The sequence below is a fragment of the Hyla sarda genome, chromosome 9 (assembly GCF_029499605.1).
Source record: "Hyla sarda isolate aHylSar1 chromosome 9, aHylSar1.hap1, whole genome shotgun sequence".
Classification (NCBI taxonomy): Eukaryota; Metazoa; Chordata; class Amphibia; order Anura; family Hylidae; genus Hyla; species Hyla sarda.
In genome coordinates, this window is record NC_079197.1 from 45,838,434 (window position 1) to 45,856,368 (window position 17,935).

At 40.5% G+C, this 17,935-nt stretch overlaps 1 protein-coding gene across 1 annotated transcript in view; it reads right to left on the minus strand.

Annotated features, from left to right (window-relative positions):
- NALF2 (NALCN channel auxiliary factor 2) overlaps positions 1 to 17,935 on the minus strand; it is a 220,022-nt gene that overhangs the window by 15,263 nt on the left and 186,824 nt on the right. The gene's annotated exons all lie outside the window — the stretch shown is intronic.

Below are 17,935 nucleotides of genomic sequence, written 5' to 3' on the forward strand. Positions count from 1 at the left end.
GCAGTGTTATAGCCCCCTATGGGAGCTACAACATTGCAAAAAAAAAAAGTTAAAAAAAGTGAATAAACATCATTTAACCTCTTCCCTAATAAAAGTTTGAATCAACCCCCTTTTCCCATAAAAAAAAAAAAACGGTGTAAATAAAAATAAACATATATGGTATCGTTGTGTGCAGAAATGTCCGAGTTATAAAAATATATCATTAATTAAACCACACGGTCAATGGCGTACACGCAAAAAAATTCCAAAATCCAAAATAGCGTATTTTGGGTCACTTTCTATATAATGAAAAAATGAATAAAGAGCAATCAAAAAGTCCTATCAATACAAAAATGGTACTGCTAAAAACTTCAGATCATGGCGCAAAAAATTAGCCCTCATACCGTGGGGTCAGAAGATGACAATTTTAAACATATAAATTTTCCTGCATGTAGTTATGATTTTTTCCAGAAGTAAGACAAAATCAAACCTATATAAGTAGGGTATCATTTTAATCGAATGGACTTACAGAATAAAGAAAATATGTAATTTTTACCGAAAATGTACTGCATAGAAACGGGAGCCCCTAAAAGTTACAAAATTATGTTTTTTCTTCAATTTTGTAGCACAATGATTTTTTTTCTCCGTTTCACCGTAGATTTTATGTAAAATGACTGACGTCATTTCAAAGTAGAATTGGTGGCGCAAAAAATAAGCCTTCATATGGATTTTTAGGTGCAAAATTGAAAGGATTATGATTTTTTTAATGTAAGGAGGAAAAAAACAAAAGTGGAAAAACGCTCAGTCCTTACGGGGTTAAACTCACCTGGGGTGGGAACAAGTGTGGGCAATATACAAAATCACACCTGAAAGCATATAAAAAGGAATAAAGGTCACTTAGTCTTTGCATGGTGTGTCTGTGAGTACCACACTAAGCTTGGACAATAGAAAGAGAAGAAGAGAACTGTCTGAGGACTTGAGAACCAAAATTGTGGAAAAATATCAACAATCTCAAGGTTACAAGTCAATCTCCAGAGATCTAGATTTGCCTTTGTCCACAGTGCGCAACATTATCAAGAAGTTTGAAACCCATGGCACTGTAGCTAATCTCCCTGGTCGTGGACAAAAGAGAAAAATTGATGAAAGGTGTCAACGCAGGACAGTCCGGATGGTGGATAAGCAGCCCCAAACAAGTTCCAAAGATCCTCAGAGAGCACCAGTGTCACCGTCGACATTTAAATGAAATGAAACACTATGGCAGGAGACCCAGGCAGACCTCACTGCTGACACAGAGACATAAAAAAGCTATACAAAATTTTTCCAAAATGAACTTGAGTAAGCCAAAATCCTTCTGGGAAAATGTCTTATGGACAGATGAGACCAAGATTGAGCTTTTTGGTAAAGCACATCATTCTACTGTTTACCGAAAACGGAATCAAGCCAACAAAGAAAATAACACAGTACCTACAGTGAAATATGGTGGAGGTTCAATGTTGTTTTGGGGTTGTTTTGCTGCCTCTGGCACTGGATGACTGGAATGTGTGCAAGGCATCATGAAATCTGAGGATTACCAATGGATTTTGGGTCGCACTGTACTGCCCAGTGTCAGAAAGCTGGGTTTTCGTCCGAGATCTTGGGTCTTCCAGCAGGACAATGACCCCAAATATATGTCAAAAAGCACCCAGAAGTGGATGGCAACAAAGCGCTGGAGAGTTCTGAAGTGGCCAGCAATGAGTCTAGCTCTAAATCCCATTGAACACCTGTGGAGAGATCTTAAAATTACTGTTGGGAAAAGACGCCCTTCCAATAAGAGAGACCTGGAGCAGTTTGCAAAGGAAGAGTGGTCCAACATTCCGGCTGAGAGGTGTAAGAAGCTTATTGATGGTTATAGGAAGCGTCTGATTTCAGTTATTTTTCCAAAGGGTGTGCAACCAAATATTAAGTTAAGGGTTCCAATAATTTTGTCCAGACTACATTTGGAGTTTGGTGTGACATTATGTCCAATTTGCTTTTTTTCCTCCCTTTTTTTTTGGTTTAGTTCCAATACACACAAAGTGAATAAACATGTGAATAGCAAAACATGTGTTACACTTTTCTGTGAGAAATACTTCAAAAATTTCAGGGGTGCCAACATTTATGGCCATGACTGTATATGTAAAGTTTTGTTGCTTGGACACTAGTAACTCTGTTTGAGGATAAACATTTACCCACATAGGGGAACATTGCTCAAAACCTGTGTAGAGGAAGAGTGGTGCAGTTGCCCATAACAACCAATCATATTGCATCTTTTATTTTTTCAGATGCCTTTTAAACAATAAAGGAACAATCTTATTGGTTCCTATGGGCAACTGCACTTTTGCTCTGCACAGGTTTTAATAAATCTCCCCCAAAAAGTCTAGAGGACCTGTATATTTAAAGCACTTTTTGTGGGAAACAATATTTATTTTTAAAGGGGTATTCCAGGCAAAACCTTTTTTATATATATATCAATTGGCTCCGGAAAGTTAAACAGATTTGTAAATTACTTCTATTAAAAAATCTTAATCCTTCCAATAGATATTAGCTTCTGAAGTTGAGTTGCTGTTTTCTGTCTAACTGCTTTCTGATGACTCATGTCCCGGGAGCTGTCCAGCTCCTATGGGGATATTTTCCCATCATGCACAGCTCCCGGGACGTGACATCATCATTGAGCAGTTAGACAGAAAACTTCAGAAGCTAATAACTATTGGAAGGATTAAGATTTTTTAATAGAAGTAATTTACAAATCTGTTTAACTTTCCGGAGCCAGTTGATATATAAAAAAAAGTTTTTGCCTGGAATACCCCTTTAAGATCTACAATAAAGAGTAAGAGTTTTAAAAGAAAATGGGGGTTAAAGGGGTTTACTTTCTATGATCTATTGGGATTAGTAAAAAACGTATAAATTCACCCCAATTCCCATTCTTGGGTGATTTGGATTTGAATTGGACTGCATGGTTTTAAATGTGGTTCTGATCCGTGTGAACACATCCCAAGAGTTTCATAGCTAGCTACACTGGGATTTCATCTTCCAGCCACTGGTAAGATGTCCATAAGGTTGTTCCTCCATATCTGTAAAGCTGCAAAAACCTTAAAGAGTAGATCCCACCATCCATTTTTTTTCTGTCCCTGCCTATTGCCCATCTATCCCTATCCCCCTCCCTGCCTTTACATTTTTATTTTTTTTACTATATTAAAAATGCTTTTTTTTGTCTGCCTGGTAGTGTGCTCACTACCAGGCAGACTTCCCCAGCAGGCACAACGTCACTGATGCCTGCTGGGGCCGACACTTCTGCCCTTAGTTCGCTATACAGGGTGCCTCCAGCTGTTTCATCACTACAACTACCAGCTTGCCCTGACATCTACTGGCTGTCAGGGCATGCTGGGAATGTAGTGGTGAATTAACTGGAGGCACCCTGTGTTGAAAACAATAACTATGTTAGCGCCGCGGCGCTACCCCGGACCCCGCTCCCCCCCCTGTTGAAATCAACAGTTGCCGCATGCCTCAGCGCTGCCCCGCTACCCCCCCTGTTGAAATCAAAAGTTGCAGCAGCGCTACCCTGAACCCCGCACCCCCCCCCCCCCCAGCCATACCCGAGTGCAGAGCAGCAGCAGCGTGTAGATGCCGGGAGGCCGGGCTGGCATGTGAAGCCAGGGAGCCAATGCGCTCTCAGCGCTTGCTCCCCCCTGTCTGACAGGCAGGGAGCGAGCGCAGGCTAAATGAATTAGGACCGATGCCCGTCTGGCATCGGTCCGAATTCATGCGTGACGTCATGCCAGCCGGCCAATAGGAGGGAGACCCCTAGTGGGCGGTTTTCAACATTAAAATAAACTATTTTAATGAAAAAAAAAATAATAGATTTCTATTAGACATATGTTGTAGTACTTAAGTACTACAACATATAAAAAAATAAAAATAAAAATAAGGTTGGTGACAGTGCCCATTGAAGGGTCTATTCACACGGCAGATTCTGCCACAAATTAATGTCCATAAACTTCTATGGTATTCTGCACTCCCATGCAGAATTCAGCAAGCAGACATTCAAAAGTGTGAATGGGAGTGCAGAATCTCATAGAAGTCTATGGGCTTTAATTTGAGGCGGAAATTCTGCCGTGTAAATAGACCCTAAATGCACACTTATTAAATAGGCACTTCATTCGTCTCCTCTTGATCTTCTTACTAGTCTAGAGGGTATTAAGTCTCTTGAATACCTGACAGCCTCTCTGAACACTTTGGATCTTTTCCAAGCTATTGTCTTGCTAATGAATGCTGACAAAACCCATTTGTTTTTAGTCAATAATGGCCTGTCATTTCACTAGCTATTCACCCTTCCCACCCAACTTCTCTATATGTCCTCAATTTCTTCCCCGTATAGTACATTGTTGTACGTTCTCTTTTCTTTTTGATTTATGTCTACTTATTATATTGTCCAGACAATGATAAATTATTATACCATACCTACACCTTATTGGACAGAGGTTAACACTGCTCTTTTTCACAATGATTCTTAGGTAATGAACAGCTTTAATTAACTCAACACTTTGTTTTATGGTCTCATTTGTCTTTAATATGAATATATATATATATATATATATATATATATGTGTGATGGGTTTTCTTTCTTTTACTTTATTTACTATTATGACAATGTAAAATTGTCTGATAACAATTACAGGACAAAATAATAATAATAATAATAATTATAGCAGGGAAAAGGGTCTGCTAGGAAAATATAAAAATTCGAGAAAGGTAGTTGGTAGATTCCTCCTCAGATGACTCTAAAAGTAGATGGCTGCAAGCTCAAAGGGAAAATATTGGCCTAGATTTACTGAAACTGTCTAGATCATAGAAAAGTTCACCAAAATGCACCAGATTAAGCACAGTGGGTTAGTTTGATAAATCTTGTGCATCTTTAGACTCTAGTTTAGGCTTAGGTTTAGACCAACTATTTGTTGGCTTGAATTCTGCAAGAGTTTGGCACCTAGGGGGAAATTTATCAATGTTTTGTTGTGCAAAGTCCTGTCTAAAAGTTCATAAGGTTGAAAAAAGACCAGAGTTCATCAAGTTCAACCTATATCCCTAATGAGTCCCTACTGAGTTGATCCAGAGGAAGGCAAAAAACCCTCATACTAGAGGTAAAAATTCCTACCCGACTCCAAATATGGCAGTCAGAATAAATCCCTGGATCAACCTTCTGTAAATCTGGTATACAAAACCGGTGATGTTATTACTGTCCAAAAATGCATCCAGACCCCTTTTTAACTCATTTACAGAGTTCACCATGACCACCTCCTCAGGCAGAGAATTCCACAGTCTCACTGCTCTTACAGTAAAGAAGCCCCGTCTGTGCTGGTGTAGATACCTTCTTTCCTCTAAACGTAGAGGATTCCCCTTTGTTATAGATACAGTTCGGGGTATAAACAGATCAAGGGAGAGATCACTGTACTGTCCCCTGATATATTTATACATAGTTATTAGGTCTCCTCTAAGCCTTCTTTTTTCTAAACTAAATAACCTTAATTCTGATAATCTTTCTGGGTACTGTAGTCCTCCCATTCCCCTTATTACCCTGGTTGCCAGTCTTTGAACCCTCTCCAGCTCCACTATATATATATATATATATCTTTCTTGTACACTGGTGCCCAGTACTGTACACAGTATTCTATGTGTGGTCTGACTAGTGATTTGTACAGTGGTAGAATTATTTCCTTGTTGTGGGCATCTATGCCCCTATTGATGCCCCCCATGATTTAATTTGCCTTAGCCACAGCTGCCCGACACTGGTCCCTACAGCTAAATTTACTGTTAACTAAGACTCCCAAGTTCTTTTCCACGTCATTCGTCCCAAGTGTGCTCCTATTTAATACATAATCCCAGCCCAGATTTTTCCTCCCGATGTGCATTACCTTACATTTATAAGTGTTGAACCTCATCTGCCACTTCCCAGCCCAAACCTCCTATCCAGATCCATTTGTAACAGTGCACTGCCCTCTATAGTGTTTACCGTTTTACAGAGTTTAGTATCATCTGCAAAGATTGCTACTTTACTATTCAACCCCTCTACAAGGTCATTAATGAATATATTAAATAGAACAGGACCAAAGACTGACCCCTGTTGTACCCCACTAGTAACAGTCACCCAATAAGAATAAGTACCATTAATAACCACCCTCTGTTTCCTATCACTGAGCCAGTTACTTACCCACCTACAGACATTCTCCCCCAGCCCAATCCTTCTCACTTTATGCACCAACCTTTTATGTGGCACTGTATCGAATGTTTGGAAAAATCCAGATATACGACATCCAGCGATTTCCCCTGGTCCAGTCTGGAGCTCACCTCCTCATAAAAGCTGATCAGGTTAGTTTGACAGGACCGATCCCTCATGAAGCCATGCTGATATGGAGTCAAACATTTATTTTTATCAAGATATTCCAAAATAGCATCTCTTAGAAAACCCTCAAACAATTTACATACAACAGAGGTTAAAATAACAGGTCTATAATTCCTGGGATCACCTTTTGACCCCTTTTTAAATATTGGCACCACATTTGCCATGCGCCAGTTCTGGGGAACTATAGAGTCCCTGAATATTAAAAATAGGGGTCTGTCTATTACATTACTTAATTCCTTTAGAACACAGGGGTGGATGCCATCTGGACCTGGTGATATGTCTATTTAGATTTTTTGTAGGCGGCACTGTACTTCTTCCTGGGTTAAACAGGTGACCTGTACTGGGAAGTTTACCTTATCTAGCTGTATTTCACCTAACATTTAATTTTCCTCGGTGAATACAGTGACGAAGAATTTGTTTAATATATTTGCTTTTTCCTGATCCCCGTTTTTTTCCGCATCATTTTTAAGGGGCCTACACTTTATTTTTGACCTTTTTGCTATTTACATAGTTAAAGAACATTTTGGGGTTAGTTTTACTCTTTTGAGGCAATGAGTATTTTTGTCTCTATTTTTGCAGCTTTTATCTGTTTTTTTTATACATATTTTACTTTTCAATGCTTCTTCACTGCCGTCCTGTTTTAGTAGTTTAAATGCTTTATTTTTATCATTTATTGCCACCTTAACATTTTTATTCATCCATATTGGTTTTCTTTTATTTCTGACCCTTTTATTCCCATAAGGTAGACTTTTAAAAAATATCTTAAACTCTCACTGTAAGATGTATATCCCATTTAATGTCAGTATTCTTGTTTTTGAGGACATTATCCCATTTCATATTGTTAAGGCTTCTCTGAGTTGGTCAAACTTTGCCTTCCTAAAGTTCATTGTTTTTGTGGCCCCTCGCAAGATTCCTTTATTGAAGACCAAGTTATAATGTATTATATTATGATCATTATTTCCTGGGTGTCCTTCTACTTGTACATTAGTTACTCTGTCAGGTCTGTTGGTTAATATTAAGTCTAGTAGGGTGCCCCCTCTGGTCGGGTCCTGCACCATTTGGGACAGGTAACTGTCTTTAGCTATAGTCAGAAACCTGTTTCCTTTATGAGATTCACAGGTCTCAGTCTCCCAGTTTATATCAGGATAGTTAAAATCCCCCATTATTATCACCTCATTCTGATTTGCTGCCTTGTTTATTTGCCTCAGTAATGGATCTTCTGCCTCTTCCGTTACATCCGGTGGCCGGATGAAGCGTCATCTATGACGTGAAACAATTCATTGCCCTGCACACGCCCCACACCTGTGATCCACTTGTCCACTTACCTGACCTCAAGCTGCATTGGAACGCTGTTCACCTCTTGCTTGCTGATGTTATAGTTCCTGAATAAAGCTATTACTTGGTTTCCTGGACTGGTGAGTGTGATATCTTTTTCCTTCTTCATGTAAACATTTCCTACAGCAAACCTCTATCAGAATTTTTTTCTTTTTATCTCCATATGTTTCTACCCATAATGACTCCACATTATCGTTTCACTCCCATATATCCTCCCGAGGTGCGACCTTCAGACTGGACATTACATAAAGACAAACTCCTCCCCCTTTCCGTTTTGTCCGATGCTTCCTGAATAGACTATAACCCTGTATGTTGACCGCCCAGTCACAGCTATCATCCAACCAAGTCTCTGTTATACCCACTATGTCATAATTCTCCTCAGACATTATCAACTCCAGTTCGTCAGTTTTATTGTACAGACTTCTGGCATTAGTCAACATGCAATTCAATGGTGTATGTTTTTTTTTTTCTATGAAGCCTATCCCTATTAACTATTCTAACCCCTCCCTCCGCTCCACCCCCAGGTACATTAATAAGTCCCCCCTCTCTATCTACACTATCTTCCCCCTCTATGTTGTAGGTTCCCTCCCCCCAGTCCCTAGTTTAAACACTCCTCCACCCTTCTAGCCATCTTCTCCGCAAGCACAGCGGCACCCTCCCCATTGAGGTGCAGCCCATCCCTATGGTAGAGCCGGTAACCGACAGTTGGCCCAGTTCTCTATGAACCCAAACCCCTCCTTCCTACACCAGCTTCTGAGCCACTTGTTTACCTCCCTAATCCCCCACTGCCTCTCTGGTGTGGCTTGTGGTACAGGTAATATTTCAGAAACTATTACCTTGGAGGTCCTTGCCTTAAGCTTGCGGCCTAAGTCCCTGAAATCATTTTTAAGGACACTCCACCTACCTCTTACTTTGTCCATGGCGGCTGGGTCACCCACTACCAGTACCTGTCTGGCCTGCCCTGAACTCCTCCCTCCCCCCTTACTGGAGCAAACACCCCCCTGGCGGTCAGAGGCAGTATCTTGCTGCAGTACTGCTAGCTCAGAAATGGCATCCCTCTCATCTGCCAGATCAGGACTAGCCTCCCTGACACTTTTCCCTCTACCCATTTTCTAACTGTAACCCAGCTAACTGCCTGACTGTCCTGCACCTCCATCCCACTATCCTCCCCCACCTCTACTCCAGAGAGTACTTGCTCAGTGAGCAGGAGACTCCTCTCCAGGTTATCAATGCGTCTCAGTATTGCTAGTTGCTCCTCTAGATGCAGGATCTGGGCTTCCAAATGAACAACATCGCACATATCTCGCACAACAATATGCACCCTCAAACTGTTGTTGAAGGATTGCATACATTGAACAAGATGTACACCGGACTGCATTTTCCAACATGGAGGCAATACTAGTTATGGAGATTTCACAGATTAACAGCCAAAAACAGACAGTAAATATTACAATTAAATTCTCAGTAGACCTCCTAAAGTCTCTACAGTGTAAGCAAACACTCACAGCGATCTCAAACTCCTGCTTTCAAACTCTCAGGTTTTCTAACTCTCTTACAAATTCCTCTCTTTCCAAAGCCCACTCAGATAGAGACCTAAACTAAGATTTAAGCACCTGTGTGTGACTAATCTACCCCTCCCCCTAGAGATAGAATGGAGAGAAAAAAATAGGGTGAAAAAGGCTATTTAAAATTCTAGCAGTGGTCCATCTGTGTGCAACTTTAAGTACTCACACAATTCACCTAAGCTTCACAATTCACTCCGCACAACAGATATCTCTCAGGTTTTCTAACTCTCTTGAAATTCCTCTCTTTTTTGCCCAGTTTATTGATGTTGTGAGCCGAATCTATCAAAAGGGTGCACAGAATTTAATAAATATTGCACAAATTTAAATTCACCTCACAAACTGCCAAATTGGAAATTTGCTTTTGTTTTCCCTCAGACTGAGTTACCTGTGCTCCGGAGTCCTGTGTGCTCTGTACAGAAGGTGCTGTCATAGCGGGTTGCCCTACTTGTAAGTTTTTAATGTTAAAAAGTGTTTCTACCTGTCTTATTTTTGAACAAAGCTAATATAAAGCTGCAAAGAATGCGAGACATTACCAGGGTACCGATGGACCTTTTTTTTTTTTTTTTTATGACAAAATTGTCATACAGAAAGTCCTAAATAGTCTGGCAACAGCTGGAGACACTGCTACTTACTACTGGAGTTGGCTTTTACCTCACAAAGCCATAGAGATTACATTTTGGTTGCTCCTGATGCTTAATTGCCAAAATTGAACAATAACATAACAACCTGCCGAGCGCAACAGAATTTGCGTGCCCCAAGTTGGAGCTGTCGTGTCTGTCTGTTAAGACACAATCACTAACCTTCAGACTAAACGCAGCTTACCTGTTACTGACCTGTCTCCCCGCCGTGGTTTCAGCACCTAGGCCATTGTGACTAGGATTTTCACCGCTCCCTGGTCTCAAAGCTTGGGGCTCTCACATTGCGCTCTCCAGTTTATAAGGTGAATGACAATTTAAGGTGATTTGGCTCATGGAGCAACCCAAATGCTGGAATAATCTCTCCAGCTGGTTGTTAGAAAATACAAGGACAGCAGTGGTGTCTCCAGCTGTTGCCAAATGGGAAATCTAATACAGCATGACAATACTAGCTTGTCTGGCATGTCCTAATTGTATGTACTAATCTGTCCAAATATATTGCTCTTCATAATAATGTATTGCTCTTTTTCAAAAAACAATTGTCACACAATCCTGCTTGGTTCTTAGTTGTTAGCTAATTTGGATTACTCTATTCTAAAAGAGGACTCCTTTCTAAATAAGTGGCTCCCCGTGCTTGAACGTCTTTTCACTATGGTCTGTCTTTTATTTAAACCAAGTTGGTCATGGTCTACTTTTTTTTTTTTTGTTAAAGTTTGCTCCAAAATGTTGTGCCTTTTTAACAAGTGCAGTTGATAAATACTGTCCACTGCATGGGCAACTACACAGCCCTTCCAAAAACGTCTATTTCAAAAAGGTGCAAAATCACAAAATTGGGCCTTTGTACACCCAAAAAAATGATGGAAAGAGTTTGATAAATCTCCCCCATAGTGTTGCATCTTAAGCTACACCTTCTTTTACGAATATGTGTTGCATAGTATGTAAGACAGTTTTTAGTTTAAACAGTGCTAGAATTCTGGTCAATTTGCAATAGTAAGACTAAAAAGGAGAATGCTCAATGCCCACTTATCACTACCATAATGTACCTCTATGTCATAGTCGGTTAAGGGGTTAACATTGCTCCGTGTCCTTTAACTTTTTTAGTTTTCTGTCTACAAAGAGCACAGCTATGTAAGGGCTTTTTTGTTCCAATTGCAGTTTTTATTGATAGTTTGCCTTTTTTATATTTTTTAACATCTTTTTACCATATTTTTAGTCCCCTTTGGGGACTGATGCATATAACTTTTTTGTACAGTTCACAATATTAACTATATGTGGATGAAACAGAAGTCTTATGGTAGCCATGGAGGCCTTCAGAGACCCCTAGCTGCTATAAATAAAGGATTGGCACTCTGCCGTTACAATGCATGATGTTGAGTGGAGTTTAGAAAGAACCTTTATGCAGCTCTCAACACCCTAAATACAATGGTCACTACTGACTGTGGCATTTATTGGGTTAAGGAGGTTGTCCAGTGAAAGACAACTTATTCTCGTTCCTGCAGATAAGTTGTCCTTCCCTACACAACTTTTTTTTTTTAAATCAATTGGTGCCAGAAAGTTAAACATATTTGTAAATCACTTCTATTAAAAAATCTTAATCCTTCCAGTACTTTTTAGGGGCTGTATACTAAAGAGAAATCCAAAAAAGAAATGCATTTCCTCTGATGTCATGACCACAGTGCTCTCTGCTGACCTCTGCTGTCCATTTTAGGAACTTTCCAGAGTAGTAGAAAATCCCCATAGCAAACATATGCTGCTCTGGAGACCCATTCACACTAATGTTAAGTTCACACCGTGGAATTCCGCTCGTGGAAGTGTTTAAGCCCCAGCCTGTCTGCTGGTTATCCTGTGCAGTGCCGGGTTTAGTCATGCTGACTGGCTGTGGCAGTTTCCAGGATTATGCTGCTGGGACATTGTTTCGCTCCAGCCATTCTGTGTGTTCTGGGAGAAGCAGGCACTCCAGATCCTCAGGGTGAAAGGTGGCACTCCACTTTGTCTCTTGAAGAGTTTTCAGCGAGTTGGTGGAGTTTAGTAGTATGATGCGTTCAAGAAAGCAGAGGCAGAAGCCTGTCCACTGATGGTGGTGTCACCTACATATCCTGTTCCTTCCTGTTACAGGCAATTTAGTCGTGTTGAAGGCTTTGTTGTATAAGGTTTCCCCTACCCCAGCTTTTGCCAATAGTTTCCTCACCACCCTTGGCCCTGCCATAGTGTCCTTTGCTGCAGCCACTCCCTCAGTTAAGCCTCTAGCAGGTATTCACAAGAAATACTTTTTCTGTGAGGTAAACCCTCTTGGGGCTCATTTGGAAGGGGATGACAATACTGAGATTTGGGGCAAATTATATGTGGATATTGGGCCATTGGCTTCGGTCAACAAGAACAGGGTGAATAGGGAGAAGGGTTTGCCAGAAAGCCTTATGACTGCAGGCCAAAGGTAGCTAAGATCATAAACCAGGAAAGCTCCTGTAAATTTGCAGGTCTCGGTGCAAATATAAACACAGGTTGGGTTGTTAACTTAGTTTTTTTCTTTCCACTTTGTTGGGGCTCGTACTGGTGCGGTTGCACAGTATTGGCAATTGGAAGGAGACAACAGGCATCTCACGCTTTCGGACAATGTTCACCTGTCCGATTTTGGCACCAATATATTTTTGTCTCCTGTTCTAGCTGGGTAGTGGTCGGAGCCTTGTGTATGGTTAAAAGGGTTCCTTCAGGGCGGCTCTTCCTGGAGAAGTTATGGAAATAAGAGCTGGGAAGGTAGACTTGCTTGGGGGCATACCCTGAAAAGAGTATAAAGTGGTCTAGTGTTTCATTTATTTCATACATAGAGTAATGTAGCAGGTAAAGTGTCATGTCACTTGCCTGCCAACAGTCTTAAAGCCACTTGCTGCCCCTACGTCTTAGGCTCATCACTTTTTAGCACCCTTTCTGCAATTCACCAACCTACAAAAACTACCCATTCTGCTGTTACACAAAATTCTGTGCCTATTTCTGCCCCATCTGCCCCTTTTACTGTACCTGCTGTGCTAAACTCTACCCGCATATATTGTACTTTAGAAATAATGATTTCATAACTATAGTTAGCCTCCATAGAGACAGCACCCCTAAAACTATTGCTGCCATATAGTGCTTCCAAAAATAATATTATCAGACCACTCCAGACATATTTGTGTCTCACACAGTGATAGTGCACTAAGTAGTGTAGGTGCCCCATTGGTAACATAGAAATAATGGCAGCATTTCTACATTATACATTACAAAAAGTGGCCACAAACATGAATAGTAATCTTCTCAGCACCTTAAAACAGTAATATTGTACCTTTTAAGCCTCACATAGAAATAAAGCCCATATTTATGCCTTACACATATGTCTCTTTTGTCTCTTACATAGAAATAAGATAACATATATATGTATATACACACATATATATATGTACATACACAGTATATATATATCTATATATATAAAACTCAATGGCCTTCATTTACTATTGCAAACCAGACATATTTTGTCGAGTTGTGCGCCAGATTCTGTCGCATTGCGCCAGAAATTCTGTATGCGCCAGATGTTCCGCCAGAATTGAAAAAAAACCCTGACTAACTCTCCATTTTGCTAAGAAAACCCGAGAAAGGGGCGAGGCCGCTTGGAAAGGGGGCGCGGTCTCCGAAAAAGGGGCGTGTCCCCGACATTTTTACAAAAACCCAACATATTTACTACGGTTTCCACATAAAATGTGGTGGATTTGAGCTGACGAAAACCAGACAGATCAGAGCATGTGTAAAAAAAGCAGAGTGTAGGGAAAGTGAAAATGTAGGGAAACCTTAGTAAATACCGTGGAAAATAAATTGTAGGGAATTAAAACCCACAAAGAAAACTACACAACACTCTTAGTAAATGAGGGCCAATGTGTGTGTGTGTGTATGTTCCAGCATCACGTCCAAACGGCTAAAGATATTAACATGAAACTTGGCACACTTATTACTTATATGTCAACAACAAACATAGGATACATAATTTAACCCTTACCCACCCCCATTTGCTAGGTTCAGGGTTTTTGTTTAAAGTCACATACAAGTCTATGGGAAATATATGTTACTGCAAAACTTCCAAACGGCTGGAGATATTTTGATAATACTTGGTCACATGTTACTTATATGTCCATTTAAAATATAGGATAATTAATATAACCCTTAACTACCCCCATTTGTGAGGGTCAGGGTTTTTGTTTAACCCCTTAATGACCAAGCCCATTTTCACCTTAAGCACCAGGCCAATTTTATTTTGGCTTTTTCGTTTTTTCCTCCTCGCCTTCTAAAATCCATAACTCTTTTATATTTCCATCTACAGACCCATATAAGGGCTTGTTTTCTGCGTGACCAATTTTACTTTGTAATGAAACCCCTCATTTTACCATAACATGTACGGCGAACCCCCCCAAAAAATTTTTGGGGAGGAAATTTAAATGACAACCCAAATTTTGGAGGGTTTTGTTTTCACACTATACACTTTACGGTAAAAATGACATGTGTTCTTTATTCTATGGGTCAATACAATTAAAATGATACCCATGGCTAGATACTTTTATATTTTTGTACCGCTTTTTTTTAATAAAATGTGACAAAAAAGCAGCATTTTTGGACTTTTTTTTATTTTTTACGTTTACGCCATTCACCTTACGGGATCATTAACATTATATTTTGATAGTTCGGACATTTACGCACACGGCGATATCAAATATGTTTATTAAAAAAAAAATTACGCTTTTTGGGAGTAAAATGGGAAAAACTGACAATTTTTATTGGGGGAGGGGATTTTTCACTTTTTTTTACTTTTTATTTTTACATGTTTCAACTTTTTTTTTTACACAATCCTTTTATTGCTAATACTGTGCAGTGCTATGCATAGGACACAGCACTGCTCAGTATTATCGGTGATCTTCTGCTCTGGTCTGCTCGATCGCAGACCAGAGCAGAAGACCCCGGGAGACGGCCGGAGCCAGGTGAGGGGACCTCCGGCCGCCATGCTGGATGATAGGATCGCCGCGCAGCGCTGCGGGCGATCCGATCATCCAATCAAAGTACCGCAATGTATTGATCATGGCATCTGAGGGGTTAATGGCGGACATCCGTGCGATTGCGGATGTCGGCCATTACGGGTGAGTCCTTCCGATGCTCGCAATCATACACAGAACGCAAATGTACGTCTTGGTGCGGGAAGTCCCGCCAAACCAGGACTTTAAGGGGTTAAAGCCCCATGCAAATCAATGGGAAATGTATGTTCTCATATAACTTCCGTACGGCTGGAGATATTTCAATACCTGGTACACATATTACGGGTAGGGATATGAGGACGGGATATGAGGTCGGGATTAGGAGGTCGGGATAGGAAGACGGGATAGGAGGTCGAGATAGGAAGACGGGATAGGAGTACGGGATAGGAGGTCGAGATAGGAAGACGGGATAGGAGGACGGGATAGGAAGTCAGCATAGGAGGTCGACATAGAAGGTCGGGACAGGAGGACGGGACAGGACAGGAGGTCGGGATATGAGGACAGGGTATGACAACAATATATGAGGACGGGATATGAAGTCAAAAGCTTCCTCTGTTTATTTTCCTCCACAACAAGTATTAGGAAGGAAAAACCGGGCAACGCCAGGTACTCAGCTAGTATATATATATATATATATATATATATATATATATATATATATAAAAACTAAAGAAATATTAATAAGAACACCTAATTTATTGCCACCTATAGAGATGCCACCTATTTTCTCTATAGGTGGCAATAAATTAGGTGTTTTGATTAATATTTATTATATATGTTTTTCTAAATATCTTGACCTCCTATCCCGACCTCCTATCCCGTCCTCCTATCTCGACCTCCTATCCCGACCTCCTATCCCGTCCTCCAATCTCGAGCTCCTATCCTGACCTCCTATCCTGACCTCCTATCCCGACCTCCTATCCCGTCCTCCTATCCCGACCTCCTATCCTGACCTCCTATCCCGACCTCCTATCCCGACCTCCTATCCCGTCCTCATATCTCGACCTCCTATCTTGACCTCCTATCCCATCCTCCTATCTCGACCTCCTATTCTGACCTCCTATCCAGACCTCCTTTACCGTCATCATATCTCGACCTCCTATCTTGACCTCCTATCCCATCCTCCTATCTCGACCTCCTATCCTGACCTCCTATCCCGACCTCCTTTCTCGTCCTCCTATCTTGACCTCCTATCCCGTCCTCCTATCTCGATCTCCTATCCCAACCTCCTATCCCGTCCTCATATCCTGTCCTCCTATCTTGTCCTTCTATCCCGACATCCTATCCCGACCTCCTATCCCGTCCTCCTATCCCGACCTTCTATCCCGTCCTCCCATCCCGTCCTCATATCCTGACTCATAATATGTGTACCAGGTAATGAAATAGCTCCAGCCTAACGGAAATTAGATGGGAACATACATTTCCCATTGATTTGCATGGGACTTTAAAAAAAACTAAAAAAAAACCTGACTCTCACAAATGGGGGTAGTTAAGGGTTAAATTAACTATCCTATATTTTAACTGTATAAAAAGGAGATTGAAGCACTCGAGATTCAGGTGAAAACGAGTGGTTTTATTCCATCCAAAATGCGACCGAAACGTCGCATTTTGGATGGAATAAAACCACTCAAAGTTTTTTTCACCTGAATCTCGAGTGCTGCAATCTCCTTTGTATACATCTCTAACTATAGCAGTGACCCGGCTTTTCTGGATTGCGCGCACCTGCCCATATTGGTAGTGCTGCTTTAGAACCTCTTTGCTATATTTTAACTGGACATATAAGTAACATGTAACCAAGTATTATGGAAATATCTCCAGCCGTTTGGAAGTTATGTAGTAACATATATTTCTCAAAGACTTGCATGGGACTTTAAACATAAACCCCGCCCCTGGCAAATGGGGGTGAGTAAGGGTTAAATCACCTATCCTATGTTTGTTGTTGACATATAAGTAACATGTGTGCCAAGTTCCATGTTAATATCTTTAGCCGTTTGAAAGTTTTTGTGGAACATACACACATACATACATATACACATACATACAAATATACCGGTACATACATACACACATACATACACACACACATACACACACTAACACGTTGAGTTTTATATATATAGATATAGCATGCAGTTTACACTATTTAATCTTTGCTACTTTTATATATTGGTATTCGTCCTGTATCCTATTATTTATTCACCATTTATAGTTACACCTAGTAGGTCTGTATCCATTTTGTGTATTTTAATATCGTGCAACACAGTCACCTCGGTGTAACTTATATTATAGTGTGAGTCTCCCAAAAATCTTTATTTACGTGAGGTATCTTCTAGCCTGTGAACTCAGCTATGTGTTGCCCTATGTTGTAGGTTGTAGGTTAAAGGGGTACTCCGGTGGAAAACTTTTTTTTTTTTTTTTTTTTAAATCAACTGGTGCCAGAAAGTTAAACTGATTTGTAAATTACTTCTAATAAAAAATCTTAATCCTTCCAGTACTTTGTAGTATTCAGCAGTTAATGAGGAAATTCTTTTCTTTTTGGAACACAGAGCTCTCTGCTGAATCACGAGCACAGTGCTGTCTCCTGACATCTCTGTCCATTTTAGGAACTGTCCAGAGTAGGAGAAAATCCCCATAGCAAACATATGCTGCTCTGGACAGTTCCTAAAATGGACAGCAGAGGTCAGCAGAGAGCACTGTGCACGTGATGTCAGCAGAGACCACTGTGTTCCAAAAAGAAAATAATTTCCTCTGTAGTATTCAGCAGCTAATAAGTACTGGAAGGATTAAGATTTTTTTTAATAGAAGTAATTTACAAATCTGTTTAACTTTCTGGCACCAGTTGATTTAAAAAAAAAAAAAAAGTTTTCCATCGGAGTACCCCTTTAAAGGGGTTATCCACCATAAAGTGACTTTAGTACTTAGCTGCCAGACAGTAATAGGCATGTTTAGGAAAGATGCATGCTT